The sequence below is a fragment of the Lepus europaeus genome, chromosome 2, assembly GCF_033115175.1.
Source record: "Lepus europaeus isolate LE1 chromosome 2, mLepTim1.pri, whole genome shotgun sequence".
Classification (NCBI taxonomy): domain Eukaryota; kingdom Metazoa; phylum Chordata; class Mammalia; order Lagomorpha; family Leporidae; genus Lepus; species Lepus europaeus.
The window spans coordinates 131,468,243-131,488,711 of NC_084828.1; the positions used below are offsets into that span (position 1 = coordinate 131,468,243).

The 20,469-nt window shown below is 38.9% G+C and overlaps 1 protein-coding gene across 5 annotated transcripts in view; it reads right to left on the bottom strand.

The window, feature by feature from the left end:
* The window catches only part of RNF13 (ring finger protein 13), a 175,266-nt gene that overhangs the window by 36,123 nt on the left and 118,674 nt on the right, over window positions 1-20,469 (bottom strand). The window lies entirely within an intron of this gene.

Here is a 20,469-nt window from a genome sequence, read left to right on the forward strand (position 1 = left end):
AATAAAGGCCCTCCCATCAAAGAAAAGCCCAGGACAAGATGGATTCACTACTGAATTCTACCAGACATTTAAAGAAGAACAAACTCCATTTCTTCTCAAACTATTCAGAACTATCAAAAAAGAAGGAATCCTCCCAAATACTTTCTATGAAGCCAGCATCACCTTAATCCCTAAGCCGGAAAAAGATGCAGCATTGAAAAAAAATTACAGACCAATATCCCTGATGAACATAGATGCAAAAATCCTCAATAAAATTCTCAAAATAGAATACAACAACACATCAGAAAAATCACCCACCCAGACCAAATGGGATTTATCCCTGGTATGCAGGGATGGTTCAACATTCACAAATCAATCAATGTGATACACCACATTAACAAACTGCAGAAGAAAAACGATATGATTATCTCAATAGATGCAGAGAAAGCATTTGATAAAATTCAACACCCTTTCATGATGAAAACTCTAAGCAAATTGGGTATAGAAGGAACATTCCTTAATACAATCAAAGCAATTTATGAAAAACCCAAGGCCAGCATCCTATTGAATGGGCAAAAGTTGGAAGCATTTCCACTGAGATCTGGTACCAGACAGGGATGCCCACTCTCACCACTGCTATTCAATATAGTTCTGGAAGTTCTAGCCATAACCATTAGGCAAGAAAAAGAAATTAAAGGGATTCAAATTGGGAAGGAAGAAGTCAAATTATCCCTCTTTGTAGACGATATGATTCTTTATTTAGGGGATCCAAAGAACTCTACTAAGAGACTATTGGAACTCATAGAAGAGTTTGGCAAAGTAGCAGGATATAAAATCAATACACAAAAATCAACAACCTTTGTATACACAGGCAATGCCACAGCTGAGAAAGAACCTCGAAGATCAATCCCATTCACAATAGCTACAAAAACAATCAAATACATTGGATAAACTTAACCAAGTACGTTTAAGATCTCTACAATGAGAATTACAAAATCTTAAAGAAAGAAATAGAAGAGGATACCAAAAAATGAAAAAATCCTCCATGCTCATGGATTAGAAGAATCAATATGATCAAAATGTCCATTCTTCCAAAAGCAATTTATAGATTCAATGTGATACCAATCAAAATACCAAAGACATTATTCTCAGATCTAGAAAAAATGATGCTGAAATTCATATGGAGATGCAGGAGACCTTGAGTAGCTAAAGCAATCTTGTACAACAAAAACAAAACCGGAGGCATCACAATACCAGATTTCAGGACATACTACAGGGCAGTTATAATCAAAACAGCATGGTACTGGTACAGAAACAGATGGATAGACCAATGAAACAGAATAGAAACACCAGAAATCAATCAAAATGTCTACAGCAAACTTATATTTGATAAAGGATCTAAAACCAGTTCCTGGAGCAAGGACAGTCTATGCAACACATGGTGCTGGGAAAATTGGATTTCTACGTGCAGAAGCATGAAGCAAGACCCTACCTTACACAAAAATTCACTCAACATGAATTAAAGACCTAAATCTACGACCTGACACCATCAAATTATTAGAGAGCATTGGAGAAACCCTGCAAGATATAGGACTTCTTGGAAAAGACCCCGGAGGCACAGGCAGTCAAAGCCAATAACTATTGGGGTTGCATCAAATTGAGAAGTTTCTGTACTGCAAAAGAAACAGTCAGGAAAGTGAAGAGCAACCAACAGAATGGGAAAAAATATTTGCAAACTATGCAACAGATAAATGATTAATAACCAGAATCTATAAAGAGGTCAAAAAACTCTACAACAACAAAACAAACAACCCACTTAAGAAATGTGCCAAGGAACTCAATAGTCATTTTTCAAAAGAGGAAATCCAAATGGCCAACAGGCACATGAAAAAATGTTCAGGAACACTAGCAATCAGGGAAATGCGAATCAAAATCACAATGAGGTTTCACTTCACCCGAGTCAGAATGGCTCACATACAGAATCTACAAACAACAGATGCTGGCGAGGATTTGGGGGAAAAGGGACACTAACCCACTGTTGGTGGGAATGCAAACTGGTAATGCCACTATGGAAGTCAGTCTGGAGATTCCCAGAAACCTGAATATAACCCTACCATACAACCCAGCCATCCCACTCCTTGGAACTTAACCAAAGAAAATTAAATTGGCAAACAAAAAAGCGGTCTGCACCTTAATGTTTATTGCAGCTCAATTCATAATAGCTAAGACCTGGAATCAACCTAAATGCCCATCAACAGAAGACTGGATAAAGAAATTGTGGGACATGTACTCTATAGAATACTATACAGAAGTAAAAAACAATGAAATCCGGTCATTTGCAACAAAATGGAGGAATCTGGAACACATCATGCTGAGTGAAATAAGCCAGTCCCAAAGGGACAAATATCATATGTTCTCCCTGATCGGTGACAACTAACCAAGCACCAAAAAGGAAACCTGTTGAAGTGAAAGGACACTATGAGAAACAATGACTTGATCAGCTCTTGCCCTGACTATCGAGGAACAACTTACTATTTTATTCCTTTTAGTATTTTTTATTCTACTTGATACCATTGGTTGAACTCTTTAATTAACACACAATCATTCCTAGCTGTTTAAATAAACGGAAAAGTGATCCCTGTTAAATATAAGAGTGAGAATAAGAGAGGGAGGAGATATATAGTTTGGCACATGCTCAGTCGGACTCGCCCCTAATGGTAGAGTTAGAAACATGCCACGGGATTCCAACTCAATCCCAACAAGGTGGCACGTACCAATGCCATCTCACTAGTCCAAGTGATCAATTTCTGTTCACAATTGATCATAATGATAGGACTAAGATTCAAAGGGATCACATAAACAAGACTAGTGTCTGCTAATACTAACTGATAGAATTAAAAAGGAGAGAATGATCCAACATGGGAGGCAGGATACACAGCAGACTCATAGAATGGCAGATGTCCTAAACAGAACTCTGGCCTAAGAATCAGCCCTTAAGCATTCAGATCTGGCTGAAAAGCCCATGAGAGTTTTTCAGGCATGGAAAGCCAAGACACTGTCACACACACACACAAAAATGACCTAAATGAAAGATCTCTATGAGTGAGATCCCAGTGGAAAGAACAGGCCATCAAAGAAGGAGGTACCTTTCTCTGAAGGGAGGAGAGAACTTGCACTGACTATGGCCTTGTCTAATAAGATAAGAGTTGGCGAACTCAAGAGGCTTCCAAATCTTTGGCAGCTCATGACAAGAGCCTCGAGTGATTACTGACGTCATAAATAAGAGTGTAAATTGTTAAATCAACAACAGGAGTCACTGTGTACTTACTCCCCATGTAGGATCTCTGTCTTTAATGTGTTGTACTATATGAATTAATGGTATAACTAGTACTCAAACAAAGTACTTTATACTTCGTGTTTCTGTGTGGGTGCAAACTGTTGAAATCTTTACTTAGTATATACTAAATTGATCTTATGTATATAAAGATAATTGAAAATGAATCTTTATGTGAATGCGATGGGAAAGGGAGTGGGAAATGGGATGGTTGTGGGTGGGAGGGAGGTTATGGGGGAAAAGCCACTATAATCCAAAAGTTGTACTCTGGAAGTTTATATTTATTAAATGAAAGTTTAAAAAAAAAAACATCTATTCACTGACTACAAAAAACACATCTCACCAACAAAATGCATGCAGACTGAAAATGAAAGGATGGTAAAAGTTATTCCATGCTAACAGAAACCAAAAAACACCTGGTACGCCCTTTCTAATATAGACAAAATAGACTTTAACACAAAAATGATTAAAACAGACAAAGATGGACACTATGTAATATTTATGGGATCAATTCAACAGGAAGATGTGACTATTACAAAAGTATAGGGTACCTGGCTACTTAAAAGAAATGTTAAGGAATCTAAATAGACTCAAATGCAACAGTAATGGGGGATTTCTATACCCCACTTTCAGCAATGGGCAGATCAACCAGAGAGAAAATCAGCAAGGATACAGCAGATTTAATGGACACTATAGACTAAATGGACCTAATGAATATCTACAGAACTTTTCATCCTACACTTCAAGAATACACATTTTTCTCACCTGTGCATGGAACCTTCTCTAGGACTGACCACATGCTAGGCCATAAAACAAGTCTCACCAAATTCAAAAGTATCAAAATCATACCATGCATCTTCTTGGACCACAATGCAATGAAGCTAGAAATCAACAACTAAGGAATCTCTAGAACATATGCAAACATATGGAGATTGAACAGCATGCTCCTGTATAAACAATGGGTCATAGAAGAAATCAAAAGAGAAATCAAAAAATTTCAGGAAACAAATCAAGATGATAACACAACATATCAAAAAATATGGGATACAGCAAAAGTAGTGTTAGAGGAAAGTTTATAGCAATTGGTGCCTACATAAAGAAATTGGAAAAGCAGCAAATAAATGAGCTATCAATGCATCTCAAGGATCTAGATAAACAACAGGAAACCAAATTCAAAACTAGGAAGAGAAAATAAATAATTAAAATTAGAGAAGAAATCAATAAAACTGAAACAAAAAATACAAAAGATCACCAAAACAAAGATCTGGTTTTTTGAAAAAATAAACAAAACTGACACACCACTGGCCCGACTAACCAAAAGACCCAAATCAACAAAATTAGAGGTGAAAAAAAGAGATGTAACAATAGATACCACAGAAATAAAAAGAACATTAGAAATCACTACAAAGAGCTGTTTGCCAACAAACTGCGAAACCTAGAAGAAATGGATTCTTTGACACATACAAGCTACCTAGATAGAGACATGAAGACACAGAAAATCTAAATAGATCCATTACCAAGATGGAAATTGAATCAATAACAAAGACCCTCCAAACAAAGAAAAACCCAGGACTGGATGGATTACTGCTGAATTCTATCAGACATTTAAAGAAGAATTAACTCCACTACTTCTCAAGTTATTCAAAACAATTTAAAGGGAGGGAATCCTTCCAAATTCTTTCTATGAAGCCATCATCACCTTAAGTTCTAAACCTGGAAAAGAAACAACAGAAAAAAAGAACTACAGACCAATTTCCCTGATGAACATAGATAAAAAATCCTCAACAAAATTCTGGCCAATCGAATCCAACATCAGAAAGATCATTCATCTAGACCAAGTGGGATTTATCCCTGGTATGCAGGGATGGTTCAACATTCACAAATCAATGTGATACATCGCATTAACAAACTGAAGAACAAAAACCATATGATTATCTCAATAGATGCAGAGAAAGCATTTGATAAAACAGAATACCCTTTCATGATGAAAACTCTAAGCAAACCGGGTACAGAAGGAACATTCCTCAACACAATCAAGGCAATTTATGACAAACCCAAGGCCAGCATTCTATTGAATGGGAAAAAGTTGGAAGCATTCCCACTGAGATCCAGAACCAGACAAGGATGCCCACTCTCACCACTGCTATTCGATATAGTCCTGGAAATTTTAGCCATAACCATTAGGCAAAAAAAGAAATCAAAGGGATACAAATTGGGAAAGATGAAGTGAAACTACTCCTATCTGCAGATGACGTGATTCTATATATAGGGGATCCAAAAGTTTATACCAAGAGACTATTGGAACTCATAGAATAGTTTGATAAAGTGGCAAGATATAAAATCAATATATAAAAATCAACAACCTTTGTATACACAGACAATGCCATGGCTGACAAAGAACTTCTAAGATTGCTCCCATTCACAATAGCTACCAAAAAAAAATCAAATACTTTGGGATAAATTGAACCAAGGAAGTCAAAGATCTCTATATTGAGAATTACAAAACACTAAAGAAAGAAATAGAAGATACATAAAGAAAGGAAAAATGAAAATCCATTGAAAATGGATTAAAGACCTAAATCTATGACCTGACACCATCAAATTATTAGAGAATATTGGGGAAACACCAGCAGATACTGGCACAGGCTAAGAGTTCTTGGAAAAGACCCCAGAATCACAGGCAATCAAAGCCAGAATTAACAAATGAGAGGGGTCAGCTCTGTGGTGTAGTGGGTAAAGCTGCCACCTGAAGTGCCAGCATCCCATATGGGGGCCGGTTTGAGTGCTGGCTGCTCCACTTGCAATCCAGCTTTCTCCTATGGCCTGGGAAAGCAATGGAGGATGGTCCAAGTCCTTGGGCCCCTGCACGCGCATGGGAGACCTATAAGAAGCTCCTGGTTCCTGGCTTCGGATCAGCTCATCTACAGCCGTGCAGCCAACTGGGAAGTGTACCAGTGAATGGCAGACCTCCCTCCCTCCCTCCCTCCCTCCCTCCCACCTTTCCTCTCTCTCTCTCTCTCTCTCTCTCTCTGTGTGTGTGTCTCTTCTCTCTCTGTGTAACTCTGATCTTCAAATAAATAAATAAATCTTTAAAAAATTAACACATGAAGTTACATCAAATTGAGACGTTTCTGTACCGCAAAAGAAACAGGAAAGCGAAGAGGCAACTGACAGAATGGGAAAAACTATTTGCAAACTATGTAACTGATAAAGGATTAATAACCAGAATATATAAAGAGATCAAGAAACTCAACAACCACAAAACAATCAACTCAATTAAGAAATGGGGGCTGGTGCTGTAGCATAGTGGGAAAAGCCACCATCTGCGATGCTGGAGTCCCATATGGTGTAGGTTCATATCCTGGCTACTCCATTTCCAATTCAACTCTCCGCTATGGCTGGGGAGAACAGTGGACGATGGCCCAGGTACGCAGGCCCCTGCACTCACTTGGGGAACCTGGAGGAAGCTCCTGGCTCCAGGTTATGGATCAACACAGGTTTTTTTTTTTTCCTCTTCTTCACACTATTTGCTGAACTCTACTTAATATAGAGCTCATTATATGTGTATAAAGTCAATTGAAAATAGATCTCAGTAAAAAATAAAGAGTGGGAATAAGAGAGGGAGGAAAGTTTGTAACTGTAAAGCTGTATAGTTCTGCATACATTCATCCGGACATACTTCTAAGGGTACAATTTAAAAACCTACCATTGAAAATGACCTACATGAAGTATCTCTGTGAGATCCCAGTGGAAAGAAACAGCCATCAAAGAAGGAGGTATCTTTCTCTGAAGGGAGGAGAGAACTTCCACTTTGATTACAGCCCTGTCTATATAATGTCAGAGTTTGTGAACTCAAGAGGCTTCCATAGCCTTGGCAACTCATGAGCCTCAGGTGATCAGTGACATCATAAATAAGAGTGTCAACTGTTAAATCAACAATAGGCTGGTGCCGCGCTCACTAGGCTAATCCTCTGAGTGCGGCGCCGGCACACCAGGTTCTAGTCCCTGTCAGGGTGCCAGATTCTGTCCTGGCTGCTCCTCTTCCAGTCCAGCTCTCTGCTGTGGCCCGGGAGGGTAGTGGAGGATGGCCCAATTCCTTGAGCCCTGCACCCACATGGGAGACCAGAAAGAAACACCTGGCTCCTGGCTTCGGATTGGCGCAGCACACCGGCCATAACAACCATTTGGGGGGTAAACCAATGGAAGGAAGACTTTTCTCTCTCTCTCTCTCACTAACTCTGCCTCTCAAAAAAAAAAAAAAATCAATAACAGGGGTCACTGTGCACTTGCTCCCCACGTAGGAGCTCTGTCCTTACTGTGTTGTACTATGAGAATTAACGGTAAAACTAGTCTTCAAACAGTACTTTATACTTTGTGTTTCTGTGTGGGTGTGAACTGTTGAAATCTTTACTTAGTACAGAGTTGATCTTCTCTATATAAAGATAATAAAAAATGAATCTTAATGAAGAATGGGATGGGAAAGGGAGTAGGAAGTGGAACAGTTCAGAGATAGGAGGGCGAGTATGGGGGAAAGAACTTCCATAATCCAAAAGTTGTACCTATGAAATTTATATTTATTAAATAAAAGATTTCTAAAAAGCAAAACAAAAACTTGCCATTGGACCCCAAATCTCATTAAGCTGGGTGGTAAAAATGCCATCCTAAGTGTTAAAGTGATCATATTAAGTTATATCTATCATATAGAAAGGATTAAGTGTTAAAGGGATCATATAAATAAGATCAAATGTCTGGTGATAACAATGGAAAGAATTAAAAAGGAGAGAATGTTCCAGCATGGGAAGCAGTCCACACAGCAGACTCATAGAATGACAACTGCTTTAAATAGGACTCTGACTTAAGCCCTTAAGGCATTCAGGTGTGGCTGAAAAACCCATGAGAGCATTTCAGGCATGGAAAGCCAAGACACTGTGGCAAAAAAAAAAAAAAAAAAAAAGTCCTACATGAAGGATCTCTGTTAGTGAGACCCCAGTGGGAAGAAGTACCCCTCAAAGAAGGTACTTTTCTCTGAAGGGAAGAGAGAACTTCCACTTTGCTTATGGCCTTGTCTAAATGCTGACAGAGTTTGTGGACTCAAAGGCTTCCATATCCTTGGCAGCCCATGTCAAGAGCCTCAGGAGATCACTGACATCATACATAAGAATGATAATTGTTAAATTAACAACAGGAGTCACGGGGTACTTACTTTCCATGAAGGATCTGTCCTCAACGAGGTGTATTATGGAATGAACTGTAAAACTTGTTCTGATAAGTGTATGCAAATTGTTGAAATCTTTACTTAGTATAGAGTTGGTCTTCTGTGTATAAAGTTAATTGAAAATGAATCTTCATGGAGAATGGGACTGGGAATGTGAGAGGGAGGAGGAGGTGGGGTGGGAGTGGGGGTGGGAAGAATCACTATATTCCTAAGGTTGTACTTATGAAAGTTGTACTCATTAAATAAAAGGTTTCTCTGGAGGAAAAAAAAAAGACTCAGCATTAAAAAATCTTAGTCTAGGGAAGGGCCAATGTAATGTTCATTAATATGACTGATCTCTTCATGGGTCCACTTGTGCTATTAGACTAGTATGGTGCTGGCAGTGCTACTCTACCACCCACTGCCGAGTGGTTTTTTAGGTAGTTAAATCAGATACTTCACAATACAATGGCACAAGGCAAAATAATAATTCTCAATATGAAGGGCAAAAAAAAAAAAAAAAAACAACAACCCAAGTTGACTCTTTCCCCATGCTAACAGGTGCTTAGAATACTACAGACTTTAAGAAAAATAACATGAAAACAAATTATTTCTATTCCAAAGCTGTTTTTAAATCTTTATGCTATTTTTTTAACATTTAATGAATATAAATTTCCAAAGGACAGTTTATGGATTACAATGGCTTTTTCTCCCCCCATAACTTCCCTCCCACCCACAACCCTCCCCTCTCCCACTCCCTCTCCCCTTCCATTCACATCAAGATTCATTTTCAATTCTCTTTATATACAGAAGATCAATTTAGCATATATTAAGTAAAGCTTTCAACAGTTTACACCCACACAGAAACACAAAGTGTAAAATACTGTTTGAGTACTAGTTACAGCATTAAATCACAATGTACAGCACATTAAGGACAGAGATCCTACATGAGGAGTAAGTGCACGGTGACTCCTGTTGTTGACTTAACAAATTGACACTCTTGTTTATGGCATCAGTAATCACACTAGGCTCTTGTCCTAAGTTGCCAAGGCTATGGAAGCTTTTTGAGTTCGCCAACTCTGATCATATTTAGACAAGGTTATAGTCAAAGTGGAAGTTCTCTCCTCCCTTCAGAGAAAGGTACCTCCTTCTTTGATCACCTGATCTTTCCAATGGGATCTCACTCGGAGAGATATTGCATTTAGGGTTTTTTTTTTTTTTTTTTTTTTTTTTTTGGCCAGAGTGTCTTGGCTTTCCATGCCTGAAATACTCTCATGGGCTTTTCAGCTGGATCTGAATGCCTTAAGAGTTGATTCTGAGGACAGAGTACTGTTTAGGACATCTGCCATTCTATGAGTCTGCTGTGTACTCTGCCTCCCATGTTGGATCGTTCTCTGCCTTTTTGTATTCTATCGGTTAGTATTTTCAGACACTAGTCTTGTTTATGTGATCCCTTTGAATCTTAGTCCTATCATTATGATCAATTGTGTACAGAAATTGATCACTTGGACTAGTGAGATGGCATTGGTACGTGCCACCTTGTTGGGATTGAATTGGAATCCCCTGGCATGTTTCTAACTCTACCATTTGGAGCAAGTCCGATTGAGTATGTCCCAAATTGTACATCTCCCTCTCTTATTCTCACTCTTATATTTAACAGGGATCACTTTTCAGTTAAGTTTCAATACTTAAGAATAACTGTGTATTAATTACAGAATTCATCCAATAGTATTAAGTAGAACAACAACAACAAAATACTAAAAGGGATAAAGTATTAAGTTGTTAATCAACAGTCAGGGCAAGGGCTGATCAAGTCACCATTTCTCATTATACCCATTTCATTTCAACAGGTTTCCTTTTTGGTGCTTGGTTAGTTGTCACCGATCAGGGAGAACATATGATATTTGTCCCTTTGGGACTGGCTTATTTCACTCAGCATGATGTGTTCCAGATTCCTCCATTTTGTTGCAAATGACCGGATTTCATTGTTTTTTACTTCTGTATAGTATTCTATAGAGTACATGTCCCACAATTTCTTTATCCAGTCTTCTGTTGATGGGCATTTAGGTTGATTCCAGGTCTTAGCTATTATGAATTGAGCTGCAATAAACATTAAGGTGCAGACCGCTTTTTTGTTTGCCAATTTAATTTTCTTTGGTTAAGTTCCAAGGAGTGGGATGGCTGGGTTGTATGGTAGGGTTATATTCAGGTTTCTGGGAATCTCCAGACTGACTTCCATAGTGGCATTACCAGTTTGCATTCCCACCAACAGTGGGTTAGTGTCCCTTTTTCCCCACATCCTCGCCAGCATCTGTTGTTGGTAGATTTCTTTATGTGAGCCATTCTGACTCGGGTGAAGTGAAACCTCATTGTGATTTTGATTCGCATTTCCCTGATTGCTAGTGTTCCTGAACATTTTTTCATGTGCCTATTGGCCATTTGGATTTCCTCTTTTGAAAAATGACTATTGAGGTCCTTGGCCCATCTCTTAAGTGGGTTGTTTGTTTTGTTGTTGTGGAGTTTCTTGATCTCTTTGTAGATTAGGGTTGTTAATCTTTTATCTGATGCATATTTTGCAAATATTTTTTCCCATTCTGTTGGTTGCATCTTCACTTTCCTGTTTCTTTTGCAGTGCAGAAACTTCTCAATTTGATGCAACCCCAATAGTTAATATTGGCTTTGACTACCTGTGCCTCCAGGGTCCTTCTCAAGAAGTCATTGGCTGTGCCAATATCTTGCAGGTTTTCTCCAATATTCTCTAATAATTTGATGGGGTCGGGTCATAGATTTAGGTCTTTAATTCATGTTGAGTGAATTTTTGTGTAAGGTAGGGTCTTGCTTCATGCTTCTGCACGTAGAAATCCAATTTTCCCAGCACCATGTGTTGCATAGACTGTCCTTGCTCCAGGAACTGGTTTTAGATCCTTTATCAAATATAAGTTTGCTGTAGACATTTTGATTGATTTCTGGTGTTTCTATTCTGTTTCATTGGTCTATCCATCTGTTTCTGTACCAGTACCATGCTGTTTTGATTATAACTGCCCTGTAGTATGTCCTGAAATCTGGTATTGTGATGCCTCCGGTTTTGTTTTTGTTGTACAAGATTGCTTTAGCTACTCAAGGTCTCCTGCATCTCCATATGAATTTCAGCATCATTTTTTCTAGATCTGAGAATAATGTCTTTGGTATTTTGATTGGTATCACATTGAATCTATAAATTGCTTTTGGAAGAATGGACATTTTGATCATATTGATTCTTCTAATCCATGAGCATGGAAGATTTTTTCATTTTTTGGTATCCTCTTCTATTTCTTTCTTTAAGATTTTGTAATTCTCATTGTAGAGATCTTAAACATACTTGGTTAGGTTTATCCAATGTATTTGATTGTTTTTGTAGCTATTGTGAATGGGATTGATCTTCGAGGTTCTTTCTTAGCTGTGGCATTGCCTGTGTATACAAAGGTTGTTGATTTTTGTGTATTGATTTTATATCCTGCTACTTTGCCAAACTCTTCTATGAGTTCCAATAGTCTCTTAGTAGAGTTCTTTGGATCCCCTAAATAAAGAATCATATCGTCTGCAAAGAGGGGTAATTTGACTTCTTCCTTCCCAATTTGAATCCCTTTAATTTCTTTTTCTTGCCTAATGGTTATGGCTAGAACTTCCAGAACTATATTGAATAGCAGTGGTGAGAGTGGGCATCCCTGTCTGGTACCAGATCTCAGTGGAAATGCTTCCAACTTTTGCCCATTCAATAGGATGCTGGCCTTGGATTTTTCTTTTTTTTTTTTTAACTTTTATTTAATGAATATAAATTTCCAGTGTACAGCTTATGGATTACAATGGCTTCCCCCCCGCCCATAACTTCCCTCCCACCCGCAACCCTCCCCTCTCCCGCTCCCTCTCCCCTTCCATTTGCATCAAGATTCATTTTCAATTCTCTTTATATACAGAAGATCAATTTAGTATAAAGATTTCAACAGTTTGCACCCACATAGAAACACAAAGTGAAACATACTGTTTGAGTACTAGTTATAGCATTAAATCACAATGTACAGCACATTAAGGACAGAGATCCCACATGAGGAGCAAGTGCACAGTGGCTCCTGTTGTTGACCCAACAAATTGACATTCTAGTTTATGGCGCCAGTAACCATCCTAGGCTGTCGTCATGAGTTGCCAAGGCTATGGAAGCCTTCCAAGTTTGCCGACTCTGATCATATTTAGACAAGGTCATAAAAGACAGAGTGAGGATAGTAACCAATGATCCTAAGAGTGGCATTAACCACGTCTGAACAATTATACAGCATTAAGTGGGGAAGAGGACCATCAGTACACACAGGTTGGGAGTAGAGCCATTGGTGGTAGAGTAGAGGTTATGATTACAAAGGAATGAGGCCCAAGTGCACTAGACAGGGCCTAGAACAAAGGACAGAGTCATTATTAGAGGAGCTAAGAAAGGTGCTAAGCTACAATTAAGTTTTCTGATTGAGAGGCAAATAGAACCTGATAGAAGGGGCTTGATAATAATCTGGTGGGCTTTAGGCCTTGTAATTTAAGAGGCCCAGACCTGTCCATCTCTTCACATGGGGTACATCCTAAGGGAGGTGTGAACCTCCTAGGGGAAGGCACTCTGTTGACTTTCATTACTTGGCTGGCCTGGGAGGAGAGCTGGCCAGGTAAAGGCAGGGGGCATCTCTAACAAGAAATTTACAGTTCTGCCTGCAATGTTGCTGACCCTACTTGACCATCCCCTCAGCTGCAGTGGTCACTTTGGAAGTTGGGCTGAGTGAAGGGCTTTTCAGCTTAGAGCCAATAAGATCTGTGGCTCTGACCTGGGCATCCTTCGACTCCAGGGCAGGTCCATTTCCAGTGATCCAACTCTTGGCAGAGCTGCCAGGGCTCTTCACAAGCTGACTTCTGCTGAAGCCCAGGCTTACCACATTGAAAGCCACTGCAGTGGACTGGCCTGTTGGGTCTCCTTGAGGGCAGATCACTGTACAGATCAGCCATTAATAGGCCTGCCACCCATTGCTTCTGATGCTGAGCTTTCTTTTCCTCCTGGTTTGTGTTAAAGCAGACCAGAGGATGCAAGTCAAGGGAGTGCGCAAGTCCCATCTCTAATCTTCGGTGGCCTGAACTACAAGTCTATAGTCACAGGCATGTTTTGTAGTAGTTTTTCTAAGGTAGACAATGCCCATGAGGAAAATTATATTCTCACTTTAAAACTTTCTTTCCCTTTGGTCTGAAAGGGAGGTTTTTTCTACTTACTGTATACTTCGCTGATGGCGAAGTGAATCTAGCTATGAGATTATTATTTGAGTTCTTATTTTGGCTATGCTATTGCAGAAAAATGTTAGCCATCTCTTTTATAAGGTCTAAAGATTAAATTGTGCATCCTACAGATTGCTTCATAATAGAATTAGTTTCCTACCTTGAAGAGAATAGAGAAATGAAAGAACAAGTTGGGCTTAGAATAGAGAAATGAGGGAGCAAGTCCTAGATCGCTTGCTGACAATAGCAATATCACATGAATACTTAGCAAACCGTTTCAACCATTAGATAACAACTTAAGAAAACATTTACCAGAAGGTCCAATGCCTTCTATAAATTTTAAGAATCATGTATTTGAAAACACCTCTTAAATATCTAACATGGTGTAGTTTGTTTAGCCAGTAAACTTAAGCACAACCATCTAAAATGCTTTTAGTTTCTTTCTACCAACAAGTCTAAAACATATGATACACAGATTCAGGTCCCACAAATTAAAATGTATCTTTGATTGATTTTAGCAGCTTAAATTTATGGAAAATCTTATCTATAAGCCATTTAAAATAAAACTCTTAATAAAATTTCCCCATGTGGACATACAATATGTACACACATATAATATAGCATAATAGACCAATATAGCAATTTTAATAATAGCTTTTAAAATCTTTAACTCTTTTTGTAGATTGCCAATTGATTTGAATTGCTTTTTCTTTTTAGTAACCTCAGTTAACCATACTTTCTCTCAGTTGGTACTGTTAATACATTATTGGCTTCATCTGTTTACAGAGCCATCCCAAAGTACTGAATACAATAAAAGTGGCTGGAAAAAGTCCATAGGAACCTATAGGAGGACAGCTAAAGACAGAACCAACAACGCTTTAGTTTTATGAGCAGCAGATCATATATAACTGTGGATGACAAAAGACTTTAAGTCGCCATGTTTAAAATTATAAACTCATCAACCAACAAGAGGCACTTGCTTACTTCACAGTATTTTTGAAAGCACCTGTAGGATTTTACAAGTATTTAACCCTTTAAGCCTCTGGGGCTTTCTCATTAAGATAACTATCATGTCTAGTAACACAAGATCATTAGACTTTTTAATTCTCAAACATTTGTATTAATAGCATTTTCCATTATAGAAACTTAAAGTCTGGTACCACATCACATCTTGACAGTCCTTCTAATATACTCCAAATAGACTGATTAGTTGGTGTCTCTATAAGATGAGAGACATAGGTCCTTCGATTTTTTCAGTTGGGCCCAAACTGGAAAAACCAAAGTCCAGGATTTACTGGAAATTTTAGAGACCAGATTGTTTGAAACTTTGATTTTTTGAATGCCTGTCAAGAATGCCAAGAAGGCTCAAAATCCAAAATGTCTGGATGAAATAAGATTTCTTAAAATCATGACATAACATAGACCAAATCTGATCATTGTTACAAGGTGATTATTCAAATTTTTGAAAAAAGCACATATTTAAATAACCCATAGCTCTTAATAAAAATTCAGCTGTTTTTGAACAATTAGAATTTAACAGACATCAAGAGAACATAATAGATTGCTTTAACACATTGCTTTAACAGAGCATCAGAGTTTAATTCTATGTCAAAGAGAAATTGAGCTTCCTGTGATCTTTTGCTGTGAGGTTTCCTTCCTTTACCTTCTTTCATATTGGTGACCATGTTTCTGTGTTTCTGTGTGTAAGACATCTTTAAGCATCTTTTGCAGGGCAGGATGAGTGGCAACAAATTCTTTCAGTTTCTGTTTGCTATGAAAAGTCTTAATTTCACCTTCATTCACAAATGAGAGCTTTGCAGGATATAGTATTCTGGGCTGGCAGTTTTTCTCTCTTAGTACCTGGGCTATGTCTCGCCATTCCCTTCTAGCTTGTAGGGTTTCTGATGAGAAGTCTGCTGTGAGTCTAATTGGAGATCCTCTGAGAGTAATCTGACATTTCTCTCTTGCACATTTTAGGATCTTTTCTTTATGTTTCACTGTGGTGAGTTTGATTACAACATGTCATGGTGAGGATCTCTTTTGGTCATGTTTATTAGGGGTTCTATAAGCTTCCTGTACTAAGATGCCTCTGTCCTTCTCCAAACCTGGGAAATTTTCTGCTAGTATCTCACTGAAAATGCCTTCTAATCCTTTCTCCCTCTCCATGCCTTCAGGAACTCCTAGAACCCGAATGTTGGGTTTTTTAATAGTATCCTGTAGATTCCCGACAATATTTTTTAGATTTCTAATTTCTTCTTCTTTTCTTTGGTTTGCCTGTTTCCTTTCCTGTTCTCTGTCTTCTAAGTCTGATATTCTCTCTTCTGCTTCGCCCATTCTGTTTTTAAGGCTCTCTAATGTGTTTGTCATTTGATCTATTGAACTCTTCATTTCATTATGATTTCTAGTCACTATCAGAGTTTCTTGTTCCACTAGTTGTTTCATTTCATTTTGATTCCTCCTTAATATTTCACTTTCATGAGAGAGATTTTCTATCTTGTCCATGAAGGATTTCTGTAGTTCAAGAATTTGTTTTTGAGAACTTCTTAATGTTCTTATCAATTTTTTGAGATCCGCTTCTTGCATTTCTTCGATCTCATCATCTTCATAATCTTGAATTGGGGTGTCTTTTTCATTTGGGGGCGTCATAGTTTCTTCCTTGTTCTTGTTAGCTTGGTTTTTGCGTTTGTTGTTTGGCATGTTGGAGATATTTGGTTTCTTCACTGTGGTGTTTTTTCTTGTTACACTATGGCTCTATATTAAGTGGACTGTCTGCTTTCAGTGGAGCCTTAGAGGCTTGAGATGAGTGTGGACTGAGAGCTGTGTTTGGTTCCTCAGGGTTGAGGGTGTGTCAAAGATGACACTCCCAGGTTAGGTGTGGTAAATCTCTCTTTCTTTTTTTTGATTTAAAAGGGAAGTAATTCCGCACAGCTGAACGTAATTGGAGGTAGTTAGCAGGCAAATGATATACCCACAGGAGCCAGAGATCGGAAGCTCTTTCCCAAGGACCACACAGGGAATCTCTGCTGCCCTCAGTGTGGGCTCCAATTCTCCTGCAGTAGTGACTTTTCCCTGCCATTTTCCCAAAGATATTTTTTTTTGACAGGCAGAGTGGACAGTGAGAGAGAGACAGAGAGAAAGGTCTTCCTTTTGCCGTTGGTTCACCCTCCAATGGCCGCCGCGGTAGGCGCGCTGCGGCTGGCGCACCGCGCTGATCCGATGGCAGGAGCCAGGTGCTTCTCCTGGTCTCCCATGGGGTGCAGGGCCCAAGGACCTGGCCCATCCTCCACTGCACTCCCTGGCCACAGCAGAGAGCTGGCCTGGAAGAGGGGCAACTGGGACAGGATCGGTGCCCTGACCGGGACTAGAACCCGGTGTGCCGGGCGCCGCAAGGCGGAGGATTAGCCTAGTGAGCCGCGGCACCGGCCCCCAAAGATATTTTCTAATATATGCTTTGATCTTCCTGTGATCTTTTACTGGGAGGTTTTCTTCCTTTACCTTCTTTTGTATTGATGGCCGTGTTTCTGTGTTTCTGTGTGTAGCACTTCTTTAAGCATTTTTTGCAGGGCTGGATGAGTTGCAACAAATTCTTTCAGTTTCTGTTTGCTATGAAAAGTCTTAATTTCACCTTCATTCACAAATGAGAGCTCTGCAGGATATAATATTCTGGGCTGGCAGTTTTTCTCTCTTACTACCTGGGCTATATCTTGCCATTCCCTCCTAGCCTATAGGGTTTCTGATGAGAAGTCTGCTGTGAGTCTAATTGGAGATCCTCTGAGAGTAATCTGACATTTCTCTCTTGCACATTTTAGGATTTTTTCTTTCTGTTTCACTATGGTGAGTTTAATTACAACGTGTCGTGGTGAGGATCTCTTTTGGTCATGTTTATTAGGGGTTCTATGAGCTTCCTGTACTAGGATGTCTCTGTCCCTCTCCAAACCCAGGAAATTTTCTGCTAGTATCTCACTAAAAAGGCCTTCTAATCCTTTCTCCCTCTCCATGCCTTCAGGGACTCCTAGAGCCCAAATGTTGGGTTTTTTAATAGTATCTTGTAGATTCCCGACAATATTTTTTAGATTTCTAATTTCCTCTTCTTTTCTTTTTTTGACTGTTTCCTTTCCTGTTCTCTGTCTTCTAAGTCCAATATTCTCTCTTCTGCCTCACGGATTCTGTTTTTAAGGCTCTAATGTGTTTGTCATTTGATCTATTGAATTCTTCATTTCATTATGATTTCTCTCTACTATTACAGTTTCATGTTCTACTAGTTGTTTCATTTCATTTTGATTCCTCCTAAATATTTCATTTTCATGAGAGAGATTTTCTATCCTGTCAAGATTTCTGTAGTTTAAGAATTTGTTTTTGAGAACTTCTTAATGTTCTTATCAATTTTTTGAGATCCGCTACTTGCATTTCTTCTATCTCATCATTTTCATAATCTTGATTGGGGTGTCTTGTTCATTTGGGGGCATCATAGTGTTTTCCTTGTTCTTATTTCCTCGGTTTCTGCATTTGTTGTTTGGCATTGTGGAGATATTCTTTGGTTTCTTTGCTGTAGTGGTTTTTCTTGCTATACTATGACTCTAGATTAAGTGGACCGTCTGCTTTTGATGGATCCTTAGAGGCTGTGATGGGTGTGGCCAGAGAGCTCTGTTTGGTTCTTCAGGGTTAAGGGTTTGCCAAAGGTGACTCACCCAGGTTGTTCTCTCTCTTGCTCACTCTCTCTCTCTCTCTCTCTCTCTCTTTTTTTTTTTTTTTGACTCAGAAGGGAAGTAATTCCGCACAGCTGAGTGGCATTGAAGATAGTCAATGTATGAAATCTGGCCCCTGTGGGTATTTGTTTGCTCTACCCCAAGGATCACACAAAGGTTCTATGCAGCCCTCAATATGGTCTCAAATTTCTCTGCAGTCTCCCACCAGGTTGCCAAGGTTACCAAGTTTGTGTACTCCATGAGTTCTCTCGCCCACCCTCAGATTTTCAGTCTCAGTTCATTAGCTCCACACCTTCACTAGGTCCTAACCTCCTGTTATTTCTCCCCACCAGAGTCAGGTTTTTCTGCTTGGCTGATGGTGAGCGACACTTTATGTATGTCCAAAATGGCGCCTGCTCTTTGTCTTGTTCGGCTTTGTAAGGTGAGTGGAGAGAAAGGCTCGTGTCCATGCTGGTTCCCTTATTTATTCATTTTTTTCTCTCCTCCAGTCAGCCTGGTGAACTTTTCCCAGTGGGGCTTCAAGGCCCTCTAGGCTCTTTCTGCTGTTTCCCCGCCAATGTCTCCGGTTACTGGGGTTTTTGGCTCACCTCCCCTTCCAGCGCTGGTGTGCAGACTCTGCCGCTGGGCTTCCGAGCCATGGGCACCCTTGCTCTCCCCGTAGGTCCTCCATGTCACATCCCGAGCCTTTCCCTGAGACTACAGTAACTCCACTTTTATTAAACTATCTTTTCCCGGACTATCAGTGTGCGCCCTCACTATTCCGCCACCTTGGCTCCGCCCCCTATTATTTGTTATAATGGTGTTAAAGAAGCTCTATCAAGCTTCACCCCAACCAAAAACGATAACACTAGGAACTTCCCCTAAATAATTTAAATACTTTCAAAACCTAATATAACTACTAGAATACAAGTAGCTTTTTATTTCAACGATTTTCCAGCAGAACAGGAGGATGACAAGGAATTTCACATGCATTTTTGTAGTTTTACATTAAATACTAAAGTGACTGACATATGGGGGTCTTCAAAACATCTGTGGAAATTGTGCATTATGAAAAAATTATACATGAATTTAAAAAAATCTTTGCATCAAAATAGTTATCTTTTAACTCCACTTTTCACAAATTTTTTGAAGTGCCCTTGCATCATCAACATGAAAAAGAGAAAATCAGCAGCAGCAGACCTGGGCTGATTAATTTAATACTATCTCTTTCAGAATGAGGCCAGCTCTGCTCATAATGTCTCTGTTCTTGGCACAAAACCTCTGGAACTGCCCTAAGCCAATAGTACCACTTCTCAGTTCAAGAGCCTTTCCATGAGATGCTAATCCTCTGCAACTTCTCTAACTCATCCCTGCTAGAGTTTAGAAGCTACACTACTGTATATCCTAAATTTAGTCCACTGTAGCTTAATATCTCAGCAGTAGAAAAACTTACATCTCTTATATTTGGGTCTTTTTCTTTCTCTTTTTATGTTTATGACTTCTTAAGGCACATTCTGCCTGGATGAGAGAAACAAACACTGTCTTATGAAATAAGCCCCAGGATTGCTCAAAAATGAACAGAGCTACAAAGGTAAGAATAAATAACCCAAAAGAACAAATCAGGAAGTCCCAGTGAACTAGAAATTAAGACTCTTTACTAGAAATTTTTGTTGCTTTTATAACTACATAAATGTAATCAATTATACAATTTTCCAGAAGCACTGGATTTATCAACCTACATTCTACATTTAATTTTCTACATGTTCTGCTAATAAGCACTTGTTATATCTCAAATCATTTTTAGTCTGTCTAGATATATTATTAGAATTTTACATAGTCTACAACTAGTAAAAAGTTGTAAGCATTTTGAGTTAAAAGCTCCATTTAAGCTCAAAAGAACATTTAATATACTGCTTTTTCTTAACCAATTTGCAAATGGTGGAAGTGGTGACAGTAATGACACAGGGTGGAGAATTACTATAGAATATCACTCATTTGGCTTC